Below are 23,885 nucleotides of genomic sequence, written 5' to 3'. Positions count from 1 at the left end.
TCTGACATACATCACAACTCCTACAAAAGTCATAAATGTCAACAGTCATGCCTGGCCAGAAGTTATGAGAAAAGTTTTTCTATGAGAAAAATGGCCTGAGAAGGGGGACTCATGAGCTACTTCTAAGACTATATTCCTAAGCTGGTTAGGTACGACTAGAAAAGACTTGCCCGCAAGTTGACTATTAGTCGAGTCTAAGATTCTCTTTAATAAAATGTTATTGTCATATTCAAAAGTGTACGTATGATTTTTACGAGTGAAAACTGTACCATCCTTAGCATGATCCCTAATATCCTTCAAAGTAGCACTCTCTTCTTGATATTTCACAAAATCACTTATTAACGTTTAAATCTTTTACAGCAGGTAGTAACAAAGGATGTACAGGAATTCTTTTAGATTCCTTACTAGACTTAGATCTGGTGAATACAGATACTGAATGGCCCTTTTCTCTCGCAGCATGGTAAGTATCTTTAGAATCTGGCATAGTAGCTCCTTCAACATTACCAATCATAACCGAACAACAATCAATAGGTGCAACTACTACTCTGTCCACCCCTTAAAAAATTGACAATCAAGAAACGCTCGAGTAACAGGAAAATCATTTTTTCGCCCTAGGTAATCAGAAACTGTACATTTAGGTAGTTTATCAGGTTGGATATTTGGAAAAATTTTGTCTGACACCATGACGCAAGTACAGCCTGTATCTCTCAAAATTGTAGAAACATTAAGTCCATTAACTTTACCTGCACAGAAGGGGCCAAGATTGCGATCATTACCTGTTAAACACCTCTTAATTACCTCCTCTGCTTTGGGAGACTTGGGACAATTTTTAGCATAATGTCCACGGTCACCACAAGTGAAACAAATTGGATTCTTCATTTGAATTTTATCTTTAGTTGGAATGAAGGTAGCTTTAGTTTCTGGTTTTTGTTCCATTTGGACTTCCTTACTCAAGATTTATTGCTATTTTTTTCTCTAGTTCTGTTAGGATAGCAATCATGAGCTCCACAATATAAATCAAGCCTTTCTTGCCATTTCTGTAGCATTAGTAAAACCTTGTTCCATAAGGAATAACCTAATATATTTAGGAATGGCAGACATAAATTGGTCTGTTACAATGAAATCTCGCAGACTGTCATAGTTCTTGTCAATTTTAGCACTATCTATCCAAAAGTCAAAGAGGCGGTAAAGGTTAGTAAGATATTGCATAAAATTTTAATCTTTAAATTTAGCATACCTAATTTCACTACGATACTGTTCTGTAGTTTTACGAAATGCTTTCAAAATAGCATCTTTTAATTTATCATAATCCTTGCAAACCTCATCAGGTAGAGTAGAGTAAACATTAAGTGCATCACCCGAAAATAAAAGAGCTAACCTAGGTGCCCATAATTCCTTAGGCCATCCACTCAGCTTTGCTAAATTTTCAAACCTTATCAGATAAGCTGTAATGTCTTCACCACTTTCATAGAGTTTCAATTTAGGAATAGCAACGGAGAAACTATCCTGAGCATTAGTCGACTGTGGACTAACACTATGGAGGCTACTTAACTTTTATTTCTAATTAAAGTTTCATATTCTAGTTTCCTGTCCTCCTCTTCTTCTTTATTGTTTCTATCTAATAATCTATCCTCCCTTTCAAGTTTCTCTTTCTCCTCTCTCGTTCTATCCTTTTATTTTCTATGCTCAGTCTTTTCTTAAATTTGGTATCAGCAAAAGTCATTAATTCCTTGCCACTCAACTGTAACTACCTATATTAATCCAAAACTCAAAAGTTAATTCACTCAGGGAACTAGCCATGTTTAATAATGGTGAAAAAAATTGAATAAGAAAAAAATATTAAGATTATAATTAAGACTCACGCCAAATCTCAATCTATTCCCTCATCTACACTAAAGCACTGATTATTCAGATAGAACTACCACCTAAATTCAGTAAAAGATAAGTTCATTCTTATCCACAGTTTAAAGCTTCGAGGGATTAGCTTACACCAAGACAAATAAAAGAAAAAATCTAACAGTATCCTATAATTGACTAAAACAGCTCCACTAACCTCACTCAGGTAAGGGGTATATCTTACCTAACCTAACAGGAAATCCTCGGCAAACAGCACTAGTACTAGGGAACCTGGGATACGTGAACCCGCCAGAACTCTGAAAGCCTATTCCACTTCACAAGTACCTATACTCGTGAGAACACACAAACAAAATTCCAAATCATAACCAAAAATAAGTGCTAAACTTAAGTGCCCAAATTGGATAATATTCGTTCTATTTCAGTCTTGTTTATGCCAAACAATGTTTCCCCATGAATGCCAACATGTAATCTCGGGTCTGGGCACCAAATGTAAGGGAGAAGGGAATATGTAGGGAGAGAGAAAGCTAGAAATTGAGGTTCGACAGGAAGAAGGGATCACAATAAATGGCAAACGTAGAAGAAAACAATGAATGGGATAAAAAGCCAACATATAAAAAGTAAATATATATAATTATCAACTAAATAGATACGATACTCAACTTTGGCATTAAATGGTGTATAAGAGACAATAAGTACATTCATTGCCGGTGTTCCAAGCAGGGATCTTCGAATTATTTGAAAAATCGAACCACTCTTGCAGTAGGATATGAGAATGGTGAATGGCATCTAATCTTGAAGGTCAAGCCGAAGATCAAAAACACTGAACATTTACCAGGAGAGGAATAGCATATCCAGGCGGAGAATGTACGACGTAGCTGGGCTTATAGGTACGTTATGCTATTTCATATATCCTTCTAAGCACTGTCCACATATCCGTCTAGACACTGTCCATTATTTTCAGCATGACTTGGGCGTGAATTATTTACATGAGAATCATAAAACCTCGCTTGACTAGGGTCCCACACCTGTCAATACGGCTGAAAAGACACGGAAAAGAAGCAATTACCCAACTGTGGCACGTTAAGCTATAATTTATGTTAAAACAAATTTTTTCACTGCACTGATGGTTGATTTTACAATTCTTACGTTTGTTGTGTTGCTCAAAAGCAGACTGGTTGAAGTAGAAAAACCACCACACGAAGTAAAATTTTGAATAAAGAAAACCCAAGGAATCAAGAAATAACAAAATTCCAAGGATTCCAAAATGCCCTGCCCTCTAGCAACTAGAGTTATATACTAAATTTTATTTTATATTCCAAGGATTCCAAAATGCCTTGCCCTCTAGCGACTAGAGTTATATACTAAATTATATTTTATAAGAAAATTTCTAAATTTCCTTTACAGGGACCCCGCAATGGGATTAAACCTGTTTCAACCGGACCCTCTCCTTATCCTGTTCCCCCTTTACCGATACCGATACCGATGGTTTACAACCGCACTTCGAGAAAGGCAGAAATATTTCTTCAAAAACAATCTTCATCAAATTTTACGATGGTGACGACGAAAACCATTTCCCTGAAGTTCAGTAGTTCGTCATATTCTCAGATAAGACGCTGCTTCTCCGTCTGCTATAAAGTCTCTTCGTGTTTTCATTCCCGGCTTCCAATTTTATGGCCCGGTAACCCACTCGAAGCTATGATTGAACTCCGTTGAGTATCATGAATGAATATTTTCAACACGGCATCATCGTCGAATTTGCAAATGATTTTGCTTATATTTTCGTGTCCCCGTAACACGTGTGCCGGCAAATATGAATGAATTAAATTTCTGGACTTCAGTAATGCAGCCTAAAATTATGTTGCCTTCCTTACTTTCATGGAAGTAAATATTGTTTCCTAAAATATGACGGCCAAGGTTTTCTGAGCTGAGCTGCTATCCGCTGATCTCTCTCTCTCTCTCTCTCTCTCTCTCTCTCTCTCTCTCTCTCTCTCTCTCTCTGAGACACACATTACTGCTATTATAACTTTATTCCTATACTGCTGTTATAACTATATCAAGCATTCAAATTCGATACAAATGGTAATAATGAAAATAATGAAAAAGAGGAAACTTGGAATAAACTAATATTGGCATAAATTCAAACATAAATTTAACTCTTATTTTGTAGACATATAGTGTTTAAAGAAAATGTCCAAACATTTTGCAATATAGCAATTTCGTCCCTTGTTAAAATGTTAGAGATAATTACGGTAACGAAAGAAACGATATGCCCTCACCCAGAATGACCTGGAATAACCAAAATTTATTCGACAGCAAACACTTTGATGGTTATTGCTTCCGCGCTAAATTTTTCGTGTATCCAATGATTTTATTATGTATCGAAGGTGCTACAGTGATCTAAGAAGATAGGGTGGTGTAGCTCAGCAGTTATATTTCCCCCATCATTGTGGTAACGCGTTGCCAAGATTGCCTATGATTAGGATTAGGAGATTGGTAAGATTACCATGGACAGTAACAATTTATCCTATACTGGGCGTGAAGTTATGAAAAAACAATAGCAATAGCTCGTATTGAAAAATGAAACAAACAAAAACTTCTTTCAGTTTTCTTCTGAAGATTGAAAAAGTAACCCACAAAATTACTGTGCATAACGTGTTTACTTACAAGAATTTACATTTTATTATACTCAACACTCGAGTACTTTCAGGCCCTATCTGTGGCCCTTGTTCAAGAGAGGTGTAGGTTGTCAGCCTGGGTCAAGGCCCAGCAGTCGTCTGGAACTTCTTCGTGTTGAGCCATCATTTATATGATAGGGCGTTCTGGTTTCCTTGAGAGTTGCTATTATTATTATTATTATTATTATTATTATTATCATTATTATTATTATTATTATTGTTATAATAACATACTTTCGCCAAGAAAGCTGAGAATAAAACCCTTTAGTTACCAACGTGAGGCTGAGACTTTGGACAAATAGGCCCAACTATGGACCTCAGTGAGAGAGAAAGCGACATTTGCTGGTTTCCCTATCATATATCAACTAAGAATTCGGGTAATTTTAGAAGCCTGTGTAGCTGAGATAACTATAGTAGACGCACGTCAACCGTGCATTTGACTTTCAGGAGAGGTGGAACATACATCCTGCCTATGTGAACTTTCTCGAGAGACTGAGAGTTTCCAGCCCTGTCATTGGCTTATCAAAAGCCAATCAGGAGCGTCGTAAGGGACCGGCCTAGACATCAAATGCACGGCTGATGTGAATCTACTATAGCTAGGAGGAAAAAACACTACTCCAAGTTGTAACGCTTGAAAACCGTTTACGTTGAAATTCAGTCTCCCGAGGCCCCTGATTAAAAAAAAAAAGCAAGTATATATATGACAAATAGAACAAGACTTCCCTCTGTTACTTTTCCTACTAATGCTGTTAATAGTGAATCAGTTAGAAGAATTTCATGTAATCCTTTCGTCGTAGGAAACTTGGTCCTCATCCTCCCTTTAATATAGGTCAGAATTAGTAAGGTTTGTTTACAGCCTTCGATCAAAAGTTCAAAACATGAATTTTCACTGACAGGTTACATAGGCTTTGACCCGCGATGCATCTGAGGTCTTTACTTGCCTTTGAAGGGTTGATCATAAGTATATATTCAGCCTTATTTAAGGACAGAGGTCAGTGCAAGGGGAAAGTCGTCCCCAGAGAGATGTACACTTTACCTTTTGAAGTCCCAAATGCAACAGGATGGCCGGCAATTCTCAAAACCGCCGCTTATGTAAAAGTGGCGTTGTGGCAATTTTGAGCCCAAGCGATAATATTGATGCTTACGGATGAATGACATCGCTAGTGATCAATAGGTGTGGTTTAGAACAATGATCGTGTGGATGCAAGCATGAACGCCATGTAGAAAAAGTATTTCAGTATTGATCATCATTCTTTTTTAAAGCGATACCGTACTTGAAAGTCTCTTTGAATCCCAAATAAAACGCAAAACATCAAAGATAAATTCACGACAGAGGAAAACACGAATAACCTTCAAGCGTTGGCGAAATAAATAGATAAATAATAAATAAATAAAGTTCACATTCGTAGGTGGCTGAAGGTCAGCCGAGTGATACTTCCCATAATGTATCGGTCACTGAAATGCATCTGAAAGGTATCAGACAAAGCTTCTGACGTTCCTCTTGTATTTCCTCTTCTAATTTAAGGGAATGAGTTATTTCCGACGTACAAGAGAAAGAAAAATATTTCATAAAACGAGTTTTGATAAAACAAAAGGTGCTGACATGGAACCAGCGGTTACACGAAGCTTAAATAAGCCACATGATGCTATTCCTTCTTTCTCGCAAGGAAAAGAATGCTTTCGTGAAACAAACGCCCAAATGATATTCATGTCCCCCTGAGGGAAATCGTGTGACAACCAGCAGCCTACTATGGTAAAAGGTTTCTCGGGAATTCTTTCCTCATCACGTTGAGCATGCATGTGTTTGCGTCAAGGCTGGCATTACGGTACGGTACGGTACGGTACGGAGTACAGTACGGTACACTTGATATTTAGCCTATGTGTACGTTACAGAATTACGGTACGATAATTTTACCAAAGTACGGTACGGCAAAGTTCAGCTACGGAAAAAATGGGCAAATTCCGCACCGTACCTTACCTTAGGCTTGGATATATCACTTACCAATGACTGCTTAGGAGAAATCATACTTTTGATACTGTCATCATCATTATTATTATCATTGCAGCAACTGAATACATAGACGTGTACATAAAAAGTCCCTTTGCTAATCTACACCTGTTAACATCGACATTTTAATAAAGAAGAGATTTTACTGATGTAGATTGAATTAGCTTGTAGTACGATAAAGGTACGGAATTACGGTACGTTATTTTTACCGTACTGCACGGTACGGGAAAATATTGAGGATACGATACAAAATTACGGTACTTTAGCCAGGTACGAAGTATGGAAAAACATTCCGTGCCGTACCCTACTTCATCATCGCTTATGATGCCCAGGAGTAGAGATCGTATTGTTATTTTCTCTGTCTTGCTCTTGCTTGCGGATTCAAGAAGTTTGCATGCTTGTCCTTTGAGGCTTCTTAGTAACCCTATTTCTGGACATAAGAATATTGAATTCAATATATTCACTGGGCATGGTAAACGCTTACTTCCTGATTGCTAGCAATGGAAATGGATATGATGTACAAATAATACCAATGATTCACTCCTCATTAACTTATAGCTTCGTCTGATGTCTGCGACCTATATTTTTTCTATTTTTTTTTTTTCATGAGAAGGAATTCTAGTGATTAAAAAATACTTATTAACCTATGCCGTATAATGCTGCCACTCTAAATTGCATTATTCACGCTATACGTAATCATTTTGAATTTTTATCAAAATATTGCGTTCAAATCCCAGCTTTATTTATCGTTACCCTTCAAAAATAAGCAAAGAATAATGATCCGAAGGCGTTCATATCTAATGAGATGTGTTATGTGTCGCTTTCACCGGATCTCTCATAATACAACTGCATTTTTCTCTCTCGTCTAAATGTCAACTGAACCCAAATACTACATGTAATAATTTTGCTACCCTAAAGTTCTGCTATTACCTGTTATGAAAGTTTCTCGTTGGACGAGTGGTGTACGTGCTCATCTATTGATTTAGTCTGGCGTTCGATTCGCCGCTCTGCCAACGTGGAATCAGAGGATGTATTTCAGGTGATTAGAAATTCATTTCGCGATATAATGTGGTTCGGGTCCCACAATAAGCTGTAGGTTCCGTTGCTAGGTAACCAATTGGTTCCTAGCCACGTAGAAATATCTAATCCTTCTGGCCAGCCCTAAAAGAGCTGTTAATCAGCTCAGTGGTCTGGTTAGACTAAGACAACTTAACCTTTTATAAAGTGTCCCCTTTAGGAGTTTATTGCTGTCAGTGCACCTCGTGAGGTTCACTTTAGCCATTACTAAATGGTGTTTGCAGCGTCCCATCGGCCCGTAGCATTACCCGCTTTTTAATCCTTTACTTTGCATTCACTTCATCTTCCTTCACCAGTCATGCTGTCCAACCTCTCTGGTTGTCCTCGTGTGACTGTGGGGTTTTCTTCCAGGTCCATCTCCTCCATTTTCTGGGTCTCTTTGCCAGCCGCATGAGAGATGATAGTCAGCTCAGTGATCTGGTTGGACTATTTTGATAATAATAATCTCGGTTTCTTTTTATCTTACTGTCCAACCATTCCAACTACCGTCTTCACTGTCGTAAAAGCGCCGGAGTGTCAAGAAGTGGCACCCTCCGTCCCCCGCCCCCACCCCTCCTTGAGATGACCGTTTCAGTTTCCTACTATGAGATTCAGGGCCTCTGTAACACGGTTTTTTGGACTTTGCTCCTAGTCAAAGCATCGGATGTAGCTGAAAGTTGACATATGTATATTTCACAACCACACACAAATTTTGTCAGCATTATCAATAACCTAAGCCCTATAGTTTTAATTTTATAGAGTAAAAATTATCTAGCCGACGCCATGGCCAATGATTACGAGCCAAGAGTCGAAAAACATTCATTACGTAAGCAAAGTAAACACCTTTTGACGAAATATTGCGCCGCCCAACTACTTGAGAAATGAGTTTTTATAGCCAGAAGTTAAGGGTAGGCTCCACTTTGGGGGGTGCCGATCGTAAAAAATATTTGCCAAAAATACACTAATCAAGACAGGCTAATGAAATTTTCAGGCATTATTAGCACTATAATAATGCATATTCCCTGTGAGTTTTATCATCCTACAGAGAAAATTAATGATTTTATGAAAAAAAATGTGAAAAAACGGAAATTTCCGGGCCCTCGTACTGAAGGTTATTTGGTGATTGGTGAGAAACTACAGTCTTGAATAGAAATTCGGTCTGACAAAATGTTGGTATATCCACCTGGAACATGCACAAAAAAAATTATCAAAATAGAACAGTAAATAAGCACGTAATAACAAAAAAAAGAGCAACAACTTCGTAAGTTCAGCGAAAGCCCCGCCGAGTAATCAGACTATAGCTAGGAAGAAATATTCAGGAAAAATTCAAATCTCGATTTAGGGACAAAACCTTTTGAGAGTTTGTAGTTATTATGTCACGTGATAGCCTAAAACATCTAAAAATTATATTATTTTAGGACAATCAAAGAAAACCACCCCTCCAAAAAAAAAAAAAAAAAAAAAAAAAAAAAAAAAAAAAAAAAAAAAAAAAAAAAAAAAAAAAAAAAAAAAAAAAAAAGGGTGGGGGGTGGTTTTTTCTTTGATTGTCCTAAATAATATAATTTTTAGATGTTTCAGGCTATCAAGTGATATAATAACTATAAACTGTCAAAAGGTTTTGTCCCTAAATCAAGATTTGAATTTTTCCTGAATATTTCTTCCCAGCTATAGTCTGATTTTTCGGCAGGCTTTCGCTGAACTTACAAAGTTGTTGCTCTTTTTTTTGTTATTACGTGCTTGATTTAACTGTTCCTTTTGATTTTTGAATCAATTTTTTTTTGTGCATGTTCCAGGTGGATATACCAACATTCTGTCAGACCGAATTTCTATTCAAGACTGTAGTTTCTCACCAATCACCAAATAACCTTCAGTACGAGGGCCCGGAAATTTCCGTTTTTTCACATTTTTTTCATAAAATCATTAATATTCCCTGTAGGATGATAAAACTCACAGGGAATATGCATTATTATAGTGCTAATAATGCCTGAAAATTTCATTAGCCTGTCTTGATTAGTGTATTTTTGGCAAATATTTTTTACGAGCCAAGAGTCGAAAAACATTCATTACGTAAGCAAAGTAAACACCTTTTGACGAAATATTGCGCCGTCCCAACTACTTGAGAAATGAGTTTTTATAGCCAGAAGTTAAATTTTCTAATCCTACAATGCCCATGATAGCCTTCAGTGTTATCCTGAATTATAACGAGGCCAAAGTGGGTGGAGCCTCATGAAGTCATCATTTCAGTAAATAGCTAGATAGCCAATAAATAAAAATTACATGACATTGGATGTAGCAGTTATCAAATCAAGCTTGTCTACTATGTTTTTGAAAATTGCCATCTATTCCCTACATCTTGTCAATCTGATTGTGACCTATAAAGCAGACTGTAATTTCATAGGAAACTTATTTTGGGAGTTAGACTAATAATCGACGTGTTTTTGTATTTATTAACATAGTTTGTTGGTTTGTTCATTATGACAATTATCAGTGGAGAGGTTCAGAGTTCATAAAGGTGTACTGCTTTGCTTGTATTTAAATTTGTTTGTCATTGTTGCCAGAGGTATAGCCTTTGTTACGTATAACCAATCATCCATCGAGAAAGAGGGAAGAAATGCTGTCATAAGTTACGTAACGAGTGCGTTCGAAACCTTTTCTCTGAGTAAGTTGGCCCGTCTTCAAAAAAAGCCACTTTTACATTGTAAGTACCAAATTTATTTAACCTACGTAATGCAGAATACAGTCAAAATTTATGTGTTGATATAATGTGTATTCTGAATAAGCGTTATATTTATGAAATGCATAGATAAAAAGTTATTGCGAAAAAACCGTGCTACAGAGGCCCTGAATTCCATAGTAAATCTGTTTTTTAGTGTATACAGCTTTTAAAGTCACCGTGTGGCTATTCTTTCTGATTATCAACGGCATCGATTTTGTTTTGGTGTCGTGCTCTTAAATATCCCGGCACTAGTGCCACATATTCTTTCCACTCTGAAACCGTGAACCGGTTCACATCAGCTTCACTGGTCAGTTGATCCAAAAGTCTTCGGTCATATAATATCCAAAAATACTGTCGTTGTGTAGGTTTATTTACGTTTTATGGGGCGAATGTTTCGTCCCGTAAAATATGGCAAACAATTTAATGGACCTGTTGTCCACATCCTTGGCTCTCTCTCTCTCTCTCTCTTTCTCAGATAATCAGCATCAGAATTGTAGGAACGACATTGGAAAATATATTAATGATATTGACGACTCTGGGAAGAATCATAGCAACTATTCCTATTACCATGAGATAATGAGTGCCAGAGCTACCACTGTTCAGAATACTGCTTACACTGCTTTCTCGGCCCAACAAGCGCAAGCAGAATTATGCAGATTCATGTGTTAGAAAGCTAAACTCAGAGAGAGAGAGAGAGAGAGAGAGAGAGAGAGAGAGAGCTGTTCTACTTTAACTGCAGGCAGTTGCTCAGGCGTAACAGTACCGCAGCTACAACCTAAGTTTCAGCCACTAATCACCGCATCGTGACGCATAAAAGTTGTGATTGGCGACAAGACGTTTAGCAGAGCTGATGATCTGGCCATGTTGATATTTTGACTTGGTCATAGTTGTTGGAAGTTTTAACGATTTCCAACGAAAATGGGGTTTGGTAATACTGATCTTTGACAGAAGGTTCGGCGAATTTGGCTGTCATCATTTGGTGTGTTTTGGGTATTCCATGGAGGTTTTAGCTCGTGTGAGTGAGCATATCGGTGCAACGTATTACAGTTATTGCTTTGATGACTAGAGTTACAGTGAATTAACAGTGTAAAGAAAGTGACAGTGAGTTTCTAGGGCCGGGGGAACTTCAAGGAAGTTCTACCTCGTCCCGATTTCTTTGTGGTGCCATGGCAACGCAATCTTGCCAACCATACACAACACACCATGGCCTTAGCCAGAATGGTGGAGTTTTTCAGAAGGAAAAACACCTTTGGAATTCAATATCTGGAAAATGAACGTGCTGACACGGACGATGTATTTGGTATATTAGGAAAGATTCAAGCCAATTTTATGAACATATATAGAGTTTAACAAGTGGGGTTCAGCAAGATAATAGTGAAATTTGAAGACCAAGCAGCTGAAGAATTTGAGAGACTCATGAGAGATTATGAAGGACGTACTCTGGCTTTAGATAATAAAGAGGTTAGTATTCAAATTGTTAACCTATCAACAAGTAAAATCATTGTCACTATTACAAATGCACCATTTGAGCTAACCAATGAAGACTTAAGTAAGATGCTCTCGTCATATGGTAAGGTATTTGATATCAGAAACCAGGCTTATACGTCTGGCACCTTAGCTGGGAAGAACAATGGTAACAGAACCGCGTTGATGGTTCTGAAGAAACCTATTCCTTCGACATTGAGACTTGGTAGATTTTTGCTGTGGTTCTATTATCGTGGGCAAGCACGCACTTGTATCAAATGTGGGCAAGAAGGCCATTTGGCTGTTAATTGTACTGCAGAAATTGTGACACAAAATGAAAAGGAGTTTCCAATTCTTCCTATGGAGAAAATAATGAATGCAAACCGAAGGATAATTCTCGGAATGACCAGGCAAATATTAAAATTCAGGAAGAAGTACAAGGGAATAAGGTTCAAACGCAAGTCTCGGTAGAGGAACAAGTGGAGAATAAAGAAGTGAGAAGACAAGGGCTCAGGAGGATCGAACGGAGGAGGCCGGGTCGAATGGGAAAAGATCGTCAGGAGGAGGATCGTAAGGAGGAAGATCGCCAGGAAGAAGATCGACAGGAGGAAGATCGTCAGGAGGAAGATCGACAGGAGGACTCTTCTAGTGGAAATGTCGAGATATTAAGGAAAATGGAAACGTTATTGAGGATACTGTTACTGTTTCTTTAGGGAGCAGGATACAATGGAATTGATTACTAACTTGAATATAGAAGTAACGACCTCTCATTGTCAAAATACCCCTATGTCCTCTTATGATTTAGAAGGGAAAAATATTGATGACAATAGTAGTTCAAATGTGTTACTGATAAACAAAACCGTGGCTGATGTACATGTGGATTATAAATCGGATGATTCGGTACATAAAGAGCTATTCCAGTTCTTTGACTCGAGTGAGGAAAATATACCTGATGTTCTGAAAGGTGGAGATGACAATTCCTCTTATACTGAAGGTTCAACACAAGGGGTCAAAGTGGCATTAATGGTTGATAGCACGGATGGAAACGACGAGTATGATATTGTTTCGTCAATCGAGGGTAACGGGAAATTAGTAACCAGGAAAAAAAAATAAGGTGCAATCTAAGAGAACTCAGGGTTCCCTAGGATTGAAAAGATGTGTTGAGAACTTGAGTCTTGAGACATTTACGTCGAAAGACAAGGAGACTAAAATGAGTAAAGTACATACCGAGGGCAATGTTAAACGGACTAGTGATGACACGTTTCGGGGAAAAAAAGACGATGAATATCTAGAATATACAGAAACTGAAATTCGTCCCGAAGAAGCCTCTATGTTTACAAATAACTTGGTTGATTTGTAATAATGTTTGTGATCATTTATACAAAAATTTATCTTCTTGCGTATTGCAAACCTTAATATTAATGGTTTATCTAGTTTTAACAAGCAGACTAAACTACACTCATTCATTAATTATAATAAGATAGATATACTGTTACTGCAAAGATATACTGTTACTGCAAGAACATAACGTGAAATCGATAGTTTTTCTTGGTTTTTTGGAGAGGTTTTATAAAATCATATTAAATCCAACTATCAATATTAAGGGAGGGCCTGCAGTACTAGTTAATAAGAAGATAGATGTAGTAGTTGAAAATGTGTATTTACATCCGACGTCAAGAACTATGTAAAGTGACGTTAAAGTATCAAAGCAAGGTTATAGAAATTGTGAACATATATGCTCATTCAGGAAATAAATTCCAAAAAGAGAGAGAGGAATTTTTTTAGAAGGATTTGTTATCACTGATAACAGAATAATTGTGATAAGGCGATTATTGGGGGAGATTGCATGGAATTGTATCATTAATGATAAGGACTCTTCACATCCAAAAAATTCTTGTTTTTCGAATAGTTTGAAGAATATTGTTGATTCTATGAAGATAAAGGATGTCCATAACATCCGTCATAGGTTACCCGAGTACACCTTTGTTAGGGGGAACTATGCTGCACGTTTGGACAGGATTTATATGCAGATAGACAAAAATAGTGTCACAGAAACTAGAACTGTTCCAGTGTCGTTTTCAGACCACTCTTTTGTTTCCTGTGTAATATACGATTACCTGATGTAGGACAGTTAGGGAAATCTTATGGCCTGTCCACACGACCGGGCCTGATCGGCGTGCTCCAGGGTTGACGGGCAAATTCTGGCGGACTTATCCATGAATGTTGTCGACACGGGTGAGGCGATGGAGAGATGGGTGTGCCCGACGATGCCAATAGTGTGTTCAGTGCGGTACCGCAAAGAAGAAGATAGTGTAGCATGATAATTGCTTTGTGTGTGATGAAAAAGAAGAGAATATGGTGCAAAGAATGGCTCAGTAAAAGAAATGTATATGGTTAACGTGCGTCTGCCAGGGTCGAAGCTCAAGCCATCGGGCACCACCATGGTGATTTTGCTACAAGACCCATCGGGCAATTTGACGGTTTGCTCGTCAAGTGTGCCCGTTAGAGGGGAAGTCCGCCGATCAGGCCCGATCGTGTGGACAAGGCCTTTACTGGAAGCTTAATTGTTCAGTTCTAAAAGACACCGAAATCAAAGAAAACTTTAAACAAAAGTGGACTGAGTTACAGAAGAAAAGGGATAAATATGCTAATATATTACTGTGGTGGGATATTTTGGTTAAAGAGGAAGTTAAAAAGTTCTATATGAAAGCATGTTCCTTCAAGAAACAACAGAGATTTGGTATGTTAAACTTGTTAGAAAGTAGATTACGATACTTGCATGAGGTTTCTTACCAAACCGGAAATTCTAACACGTTAGAAATCAATAATGGGAAAAAGAAAATTGAGGAAATAAGAGATGAATTTGCAGAAGGGATCAAGATTCGATCCCGTTTGCTAAATCTTCAAATTGATGAGATGAGAAAGTAAAAAAAATTTGTAATAGCTAAACAGCAAGAATTTATGGCGAAGAAAGTAATTATTTGTTTGAAAGATGATAAGGGGAACAAACTTCAATCCTCGGCTAGTATACAAAATTAAGTTAATTCCTTTTATTCTGAGTTATATAGTTCAAGGACAGTTAATAATGATATGCAAGAAAAGTTTTTATCCTTCTTAAAAATAAAGCTTGATGACAGTGATAGGGAAGAGTTGAATAAGGATTATATAAAAGGGGAAATTTTGAAAGTTATCAAAAGTTTTAAGAAGAATCACACACCTGGAATCGATGGTCTGCCAGTGGAGTTTTATTTAGAGAATTGGGATGTAATTGGGGATAATTTTTCTTCATTGGTAAAGTATGTAATGAGAAATAAGGTGATTTCCGTTTCGCAAAGGAAAGGAGTCATTACACTTATTCATAAAGGCGGAGACGAAAAAGAGCTGAAGAATTGGAGGCCAATTTCTCTCCTTTGTGTTGATTATTAGATAATTTCAAAACTTTTAGCTATTCGTATGAAAGAAGTGTTAGACAAAGTGATTGATACTAGTCAGTTTTTCTGTATTCCAGGACGAAGCATTGTACGTTGTAATAAAGTATGCTATATAATAAGTATGCTATATAATCAATAGAAAGTGCAATGTGTGTAAATGATAATAAAACTTCCTTTTTCCAAATAACAAGGTCAGTCAGGCAAGGATGTCCACTTAGCATGATGTTATATGCAATCTATCAAGAATCGTTCTTTATAGCAATTAAGGAAAATATTAATGTGAAACCCTTAGTCTTACCTGATCACACTACTCTCAAAGCAGTTGGTTATGCTGATGATAATAATATAATAATCACAACAGAAGATAGTTTAAGAGAAGTGGATAAAATTGTGCAGGAATTTGAGTTAGCTACAAATAGCAAAATTAATAGAAATGAGAAGTCAACACTATTCAGTATGGGTGGTTGGAAGAATAATAGGGACGGCCCCTTACATGGTATCCATCATTGTAATGATTATAAGGAAAGTCTAAAGAATAATTGGGAACATGTCATAAGTAAAATAGATAACCATTTGAAATTGCTTCATGCAAGGAAATTGAACCTTTTTCAGAGGACGTCATATGCAAATGCGTGTATTCTGGCAAAAGTATGGTATATTGCTCATGTGTATCCCTTAACTCATAATTATGGCATCAGAGTTGAGAGACTAGTTTTTAAATACATTTGGTGTGGTAGATATGAACCAATTAAACGATCTACAATGACTAGAGGTAGGACTGAAGGTGGTTTGGCTGTTTTCGATGAGAGAGCTAAAGTTAATGCTATTATATTGTTAATACCTTATTGAAAACTGTCATATTGAATAAGGGCCCTCAGAGCTTAATTTTGCATTATTGTTATTTTAGATTGTGTAAGTTCTTTGACTTAGACTTTAAAGCTCCACAAATATTTTGCTATCCCAACCCATATTACAGTTATACTATTGGCTTCATCGTTAAATTAAAGGAGGTTAATAAATTTCCAATGTTATCTAATAAGAGTGTTTACCGAAGTATTTTAAAGAAACATGACATCTCTGTAGAATATAAATATCCTTCATTTGACTGGAAAGTAATAAGGAAGAATTTTTGTGATATTGACCTTTTCGTGGGAAAGGAGATTATCTTTAAGCATCTTCATGATGTACTACCTGTGAAAAAACGTCCTCACTTTTTAAATTTATCCAGCAATTCCTTATGTGAAATATGTAATATAGATGAAAGTGCTATTCACCTTTTTTATTTTTGTAAAAGAACTGAACCAGTTTTCAAATGGCTGAGAAGTGTACTTAAAAACATTTGTAATTTTGAGCCTGAGAACAATATGAAATTTTATATTTTGACTTCAATACCAAAGATAATTGCAGGAGGAATGTGTGTATATTTTTATTGAGTTCTATATATATACGATATGGTGTACTAGAAATTATTTGAATATGGTTGCAAATGATGTCATAAGGTTATTTATTAATAATATCAATAATTACAGGAGAGATTTATATTTAGTACATGACAATAGGATAAAGAATAATTACGGTTCCTTTTTAGAAAAATTAGTATTTTGAAAGATCAGAACATTATTTTAATTATATTAATTACATTTTTTTCTGAAAAAATTAATAGTTTATAAAAATTCCTAATTGTAAATAATTTCACTTTGTTTATGCACAACTTTCACTATGTAAATGTACTCCTATGTATCTAATAAAAAAAAAAAAATCCAACGAGAATCGCATTTCCTCTACCTATATTATATCTGAAATATTCCTTTCTTTTGAGCCAAGAGGACTGTGGATAACAACCAAATAAGCAGTAGACGGGCATTTGACGGAAAAGTAACGAAAGACGGTTTTGAAGGGAAAAGAACTGGATCTGTAAGTGTATGGAATAATGAAAACTTACTGAATAAAAATCGATAACCGCGGTAAAATAAACAGCTAATAATTAATTAACTGTAGAAAAGATCACAATGATGAAGTGAGTTATAATAAAGAAAAATAAATTAGCAACAGAAGTGGTCCAGTGAACAATCATTCAAAGAATTTTAGAACAAATGCAGATTTCTTGAAAAGGGAGCGAAATCTTCGCAAATATCTTCTTAATGAGCTGACTACTTATACCGACGCGTGAAGTCGAAATGTAATTTATTAATGAACTTCCGAAGGATCGTGAGTTTTATACTCAGGCATGAACTTAGTGAAATCTAATCTCCTGGTCATTCCGTTTTTTCTTTTCATATCCTCCCTCCGCAAAAAAAAAAAAAAAAAAAAATCACCATGAGATTCTTGCAGTTCTCATTTACATAAGCTTTTCGATCTCTTAACAATTGGACACTATTAGCCTTCCAGTAATTTAAAATAATGCACATTTCTATCATTAGTTTTCTTTTTCAGTGTAACCCCCTTTTTACTACAACAACAACAACAACAACTAATAATAATATTATGATTAAGGTGATTATTTATGTTATCGTAGTTTTTGTTGTGGATTAAGTAACTACAATGATCCAAGTTACTTTGTCCAACAATAATATCTAAATCTATTATTGTTGTTATTAGTTTAATAGCATTGGAGCATTATGACAGTGATAGAAATAATAACTACAATTATCATTACCGTTGTCGTCGTCAGTCGCTGCTGCTATGATAACTATGGTCTCTTTCCTAATGCTAATGAGGATGACCGATCAACGGTAAATACGCCATTGCAACAGAGGCCTGTTTGTAATCCATTAATTTTGAAAAAACGCATTTTTCCCTCCTTTATTGATAATGAGTTTAAATTAGAGCCTCCCATTACTTACATTAATTAATTAAAGTATTATACGAGAGCATTTAAGAATTGAACAATGAATAAAAATCGAATAACCAGTGAGAGAGGGGAAGATTGTTTAGAAAGGTCATTTCAACAATGAAAAGGTCTCCTTTCTTCATATTTACTATTTTGTAAGTTTAGGCATTTACTTCTTATCAAAAGTAGAGGTAATGAAATGTGTGATGCAATATAACAGTGTAACAGAATGAGGAAATATTCTTCCAGCTTTAACTCTTCCACTCGACGTAATTAGCAACACTCCACTCACTTAATTTTTGTAGGAATTCCAGTGGTTCATAAATGTCATCTCACTGACCCTTAGGCCAATGAAGGTTCCACTTACTTTGGACGTTTTCTTCTTTTCTCCGTGGCGGAGAAAGACACAAGAGTGGTTGCAATCCTTTCGGAGAGGATCAATTATCTACAAGGACCCGGAGACACTTCGTCATCATATATATAACGAACTACGGCAGAGTCTTTTGCGAAGGCCTCCTATTCGATAGGCGGGTCGCCAAGTTATTAGTGCTACTTTGACTTGCAACAACACTAGTTCCTATTCTGCAAAAGAGATGCCCCCCCCCCCCCCTCTCTCTCTCTCTCTCTCTCTCTCTCTCTCTCTCTCTCTCTCCTCCTGCGTTTTGAAACATTTAGTAGGCTAACCTACAGCCAAGAAAGTCAATCGATATCATTCGCAGTCCTTGTCCCATCAGGATGTTTATATTGATGAAACGCATTCTCGTTACATTTGAAAATCGATAATATAGATGGTGTGTGCATTATGCTCGTTGTTCACCGTTATGAAATAAAAATGCAGTAGATATATTCTTTACTCTATGCTTACAGGAAATTACATGCGACGTAGGCTTAATTGCATGATACTCATATTAAGTCTGGATATTCCACTCACATACACGCGCACGCAAAGAACATAGTACTCACACGCATATTTATCATATATATATATATATATATTATATATTATTAGATAATAGAGATATAATATAATATATAATATTATATATAATATAATTGTGATATGATACATATATACTATATATATATGAGGTATATACTAACATTATATTATTATATATATAATATACATTATTTATTTATATAGATTAATACGTATATAGATAATTAATATTATATATTACATATGTATATATGTATATACATATTTATATATATAATATATATATATATTATACTATATATTAATTATATATATATATATAATATATATTGTATATATGTATATATTATAATATAATAATATAATTATATATCATATATATTATTATTAATTATAATAAATATATATAAATGTCTTGAAAAAATCACAGTAGATGCACGTGACTTCATAAATAAGCGAATACCACGGGAAATGATAGTCAGGAATCCAAGCGCTTGGATTCCTGACTATCTTTTCCCGTGGATTCGCTTATTTATTTATTATTATGATAATAATAATTATATACTTTATATTTATTATAAATATATATATATAATAATATTAATATAATATATCATTTCCCGTGTATCGCTAAGTTAAATATAATATATAGATATATAGATATAATATATATTATATAATAATATATATATATATATAGTAAATTATATAATATATATATACGTTTATATATATAAATATTCCTGTAATATATATATATATTTATATATATATAATGTATATATATGATATATATATATATATATATATATATATATATATATATATATATATATATATATATATATATATATATATATATATCTATATATATATATATATATCTATATATATATATATGTATATATATATACATATATATTATATATATAGATATTTATTAGCGGGTCGCCAAGTTATAAGTTTCTACTATGGCTTACAATATCACTAGTTCCTATTCTACGCAAGAGATGCCTCTCTCTCTCTCCTCTCTCTCTCTCTCTCTCTCTCTCTCTCTCTCTCTCTGTCTCCTCCGTTGAGCAACATCTAGTAGGCTAACCTACAACCAAGAAAGTCAACCGATCTCTGACTCTGCCTTTTTCGTACCTTAATGAGTCAGAGAAGTCCTTTCTCTTCTTTTTTTTGATTTTTGTTTCGAGACTTAAATTCCCCATTTGGGAAACGTCAAGGAGAAAAAGAGATGGAGATGAATGAGGAGGATTAGGACGGTTATAAAGAGAGAGAGAGAGAGAGAGTTTTACAATGATTTTTGTTGTGATTACCTTTCTTCATTGTAGCAAAAGATATACGAATTCAATTTCTTTTTCTTTCCAATTTTGGTCAATTTACAAGTCTCCTGAGGAGTTCAATCCCTTCAATCTTAACTTTCATTGGTATAGAACTCAATTTCAGAGGACCTAAATATGTTTAGAAACACAATATATTCTGTGGAATACCTCCTATTTTTTCTTAGTTCACTGATGTAAAACGCTAAAAGAAAATTAATATACTAAAGCAAAAATGATATTTAAGAATATGATGTAAAACTTTCAAAAATTAATATACTAAAGCAAAAATTATATTGAAGAATAAAAAAAAATATAAAACATGGAACAAAAATCATTTTCCCAGCGATGCGGCGACATCCGAGAGTTATTGCATTCGATACCAATACCACCCACGGACCTGGTTCTTGTCCTATTCGGTGTCCTATTTCAGCGACATCGAAGTGGCCAGACAACTGTTACGTCAGATTGCTCTTGCTATAATCTGCAACGTTGGCCCCGGTCCAATTAACAACGATATGAACAAAAAGTTGGCAATACCTTCACCAGTAAGTTAAGACACCTTCACTTGTTGAATATTTTCATGTGTGGATGAACGTACAAACGTTGGGAAATAAAATCTCGATGCTGGAACTCAATATTGAAACTAATAATACTGGGACTTCATCAAAAATCCAGCCCACATCAAATGCCCTATTGTGACTGGCCGCCCCTCTTGTTATACTTGTAGGTGCCTCTGGACTTTTTTTTTATTTTTTTTTTATTTATTTTTATTTTCTTATTTTTTTTTTATTTTTTTATTTTTTAGCTTTCTGAAATACTAATGTGCACTTGTTTCCGTCCGCACTTTGCCTGTCCGCCTTCAGATCTAAAAAAAAACTACTGAGGCTAGAGGGCTACAAATTGGTATGTTAATCATCCACCCTCCAATCATCAATCTATCTTTGGATAAAAAGAAACAAAATATTTGGAAGAAAATTAATGGTATACTTTATATATATGAAGACTTAATTTTACTACTATTAAGAGGAGCGTCCATATTAACAAAATAACCAAAACCGTTTGGCTACACATTGGATTACATTATAGGAGGCATCTTATGGCTCATTTGTCTTTCTTATTATCTTATTACCATGTATTCTTTACAAAAGCTGTTAATCACTTTTTATTTTATTCGACTGGTCTTTGAACCCAATGAATTTTTCCTACCACCGCAAAATTAGTGTTCGTTTAATATTTCTTTTGAAATGTCCAGAACCTAACATTAATAGTCAAACGTCCTCATAAATTAGCAATCGCTGCATTTGTTGAGCGGTCTTCTATTATGTCTCAGTTACCTCTTTGAGTGTCCATAATTTGCTGACTTCTTGCCATAATGTATGCACAGGGTTTCCAATCCGCATTCAGCTATTATTCTCTGCAGGAAGTATTCATGAATTTTCATATTTTGATATTTGGGCTTTTGTGAAAGTGTTTGAAATTGCTTCAGTTACCTGAGAAACTGATAACAAATCCACATTTTCCCATTTTCCGTACGGAAATAATTCATTGAAAGATTCTGACCATAATAAAGATAACAACCGCAACTTTGAATACATAATACGTTATAAAAAGCAAGGGTAAAAAAATCACTTTCCATTTGTTGCATTGTAACCCCAGTAGCCATGCCTTTAGGCCTTTGAAGGCATGAGCTATCTGTACCAAACACATGCGTTGTCTTTATCAGCAAACTCTATGTCCCATTTATCACAACCGTATACATTTCCAACTAAAACGTTTAGGTATCTGTTAAGTACTCTCCAATGATAATTCATTCAAGAAGACTGGAGAAAGTTGCAACTCTCAGTAACGTGTTACCTTCTAATCAAAAGAAGTTAGCACTGTAAATTGTCAAGTGCAGTGAATGAGGTCGAGATAAAAAAGGAACTATTCTGTATACTACAAGAGAGAGAGAGAGAGAGAGAGAGAGAGAGAAAGTATATCTTAGTTTTACCAGATCACTGTGCTGATTAACAGCTCTCCTAGGGCTGGTGCGAAGAATTAGACATTTTTTACGTTGCTAGGAACCAATTGGTTACCTAGCAACGGGACCTACAGCTTCTAGTGGGATCCAAACCACATTATATCGAGAAATGAATTTCTATCACCAGAAATAAATTCCTCTGATTCCGCGTTGGCCGAGCTGGGAATCGAACATCGGACCACCGGATTGGCAGCCGAACGCGAAAACCACTCGTCCAGCGAAGAACTCCTCCAACGATGAACAGAGAGAGAGAGAGAGAGAGAGAGAGAGAGAGAGAGAGAGAGAGAAATTTAATATTCCCGGAAAAAGAGGCAAACAGTCGGATCGAACCTGATAGCTGGCATTATTTATCAAAACTTTTCTTTAAAATTCATTCAAGTTTGAACTGAGGGTTTGAAACCTGCTTGATCAGGAGAAGTGTGAGGAACAGCAGAAAGACAGAGGAGCGTGGGAATGGGTGACTTAGCCTAACTAACTGCGGCTTATGTCAGGCTTTAAAATTCTAAACTCATTTTGAGATTCTGTTAGGCATGAACTACTGTAAATTTGGAAAACAATTATCCGAGCGATTTTTCTTCATTTCACTTATTTAATTGCCCGGTTTCTGTGTAACTTTATGTCCTAACAGATTCTATTCTCTCCATTTATCTTAAATTTCTCTCTTTTCTTCTTGTTCCCTGAGATATTCTTTTACGTTGCTGATATTATATCTCGTAGATCACAACGAGCAAGCTTCCCATTAGTATGCAAATAACGTTAACACGATGCTACTATATTTGCATAATTAGCTTACAATATAAATGATATCATCCGCTGCTGTTTAAGGATGCGTTGCAGCCTATTCTCTGCATAGGCAAATCCAATATTGAAATTGCAGGCAACTCTATTTATATGTTTATCACCAGTTGGAATTGGGAATGCTCGTTCAATAATTCACTTCATATATCTGTAATAATTTTTATATAAAGTGTTATTTTGGCCTTTATATAAAGTGATATTTTTGGCATGAAAATACTTGATATAACATTAGAGATGAGCTTAATGATAAGAATCAGGAATATTTGTCCTCTTATGACTATTTTCGTCTATGGTCTCTCGAGGTACCATAATACAGTAACTGGGGTGTGTGCGTTAGGGACAGAGTTCATTTTTTGCATGAGTATGAAAGTGATATAAATAACTATGAGCAATCTCAATATACCTCACTGCGTAGAACTCTGGCTGAAAAAGTAATACTTACGGGTGTATAATTCACAGGAAGAAGTTTTGGAGTTCAGAGAGAGAGAGAGAGAGAGAGAGAGAGAGAGAGAGAGAGAGAGAGAGAGAGAGAGAGAGAGAGCTGTATGACAAGTATCCCTGAAGATGAGCCTCAGTGCAGGTGGATAACACCGCTAATTTTGTAGAGTTTTTTTATCCTTTAGATTTACTTTTTAACTAACAGTTAAATATGAGGTGACCCTGACTTTACGATTTCTGTGAAACACATACACAGGCACGCACGCATATATGTATATTGGAACAACAACTTTCAATATTAGAATCTCTAGCTATAAAGAAACT

This window comes from Macrobrachium nipponense, chromosome 17 (assembly GCF_015104395.2).
Source record: "Macrobrachium nipponense isolate FS-2020 chromosome 17, ASM1510439v2, whole genome shotgun sequence".
Taxonomy (NCBI): domain Eukaryota; kingdom Metazoa; phylum Arthropoda; class Malacostraca; order Decapoda; family Palaemonidae; genus Macrobrachium; species Macrobrachium nipponense.
This window is presented reverse-complemented; position numbering follows the sequence as displayed.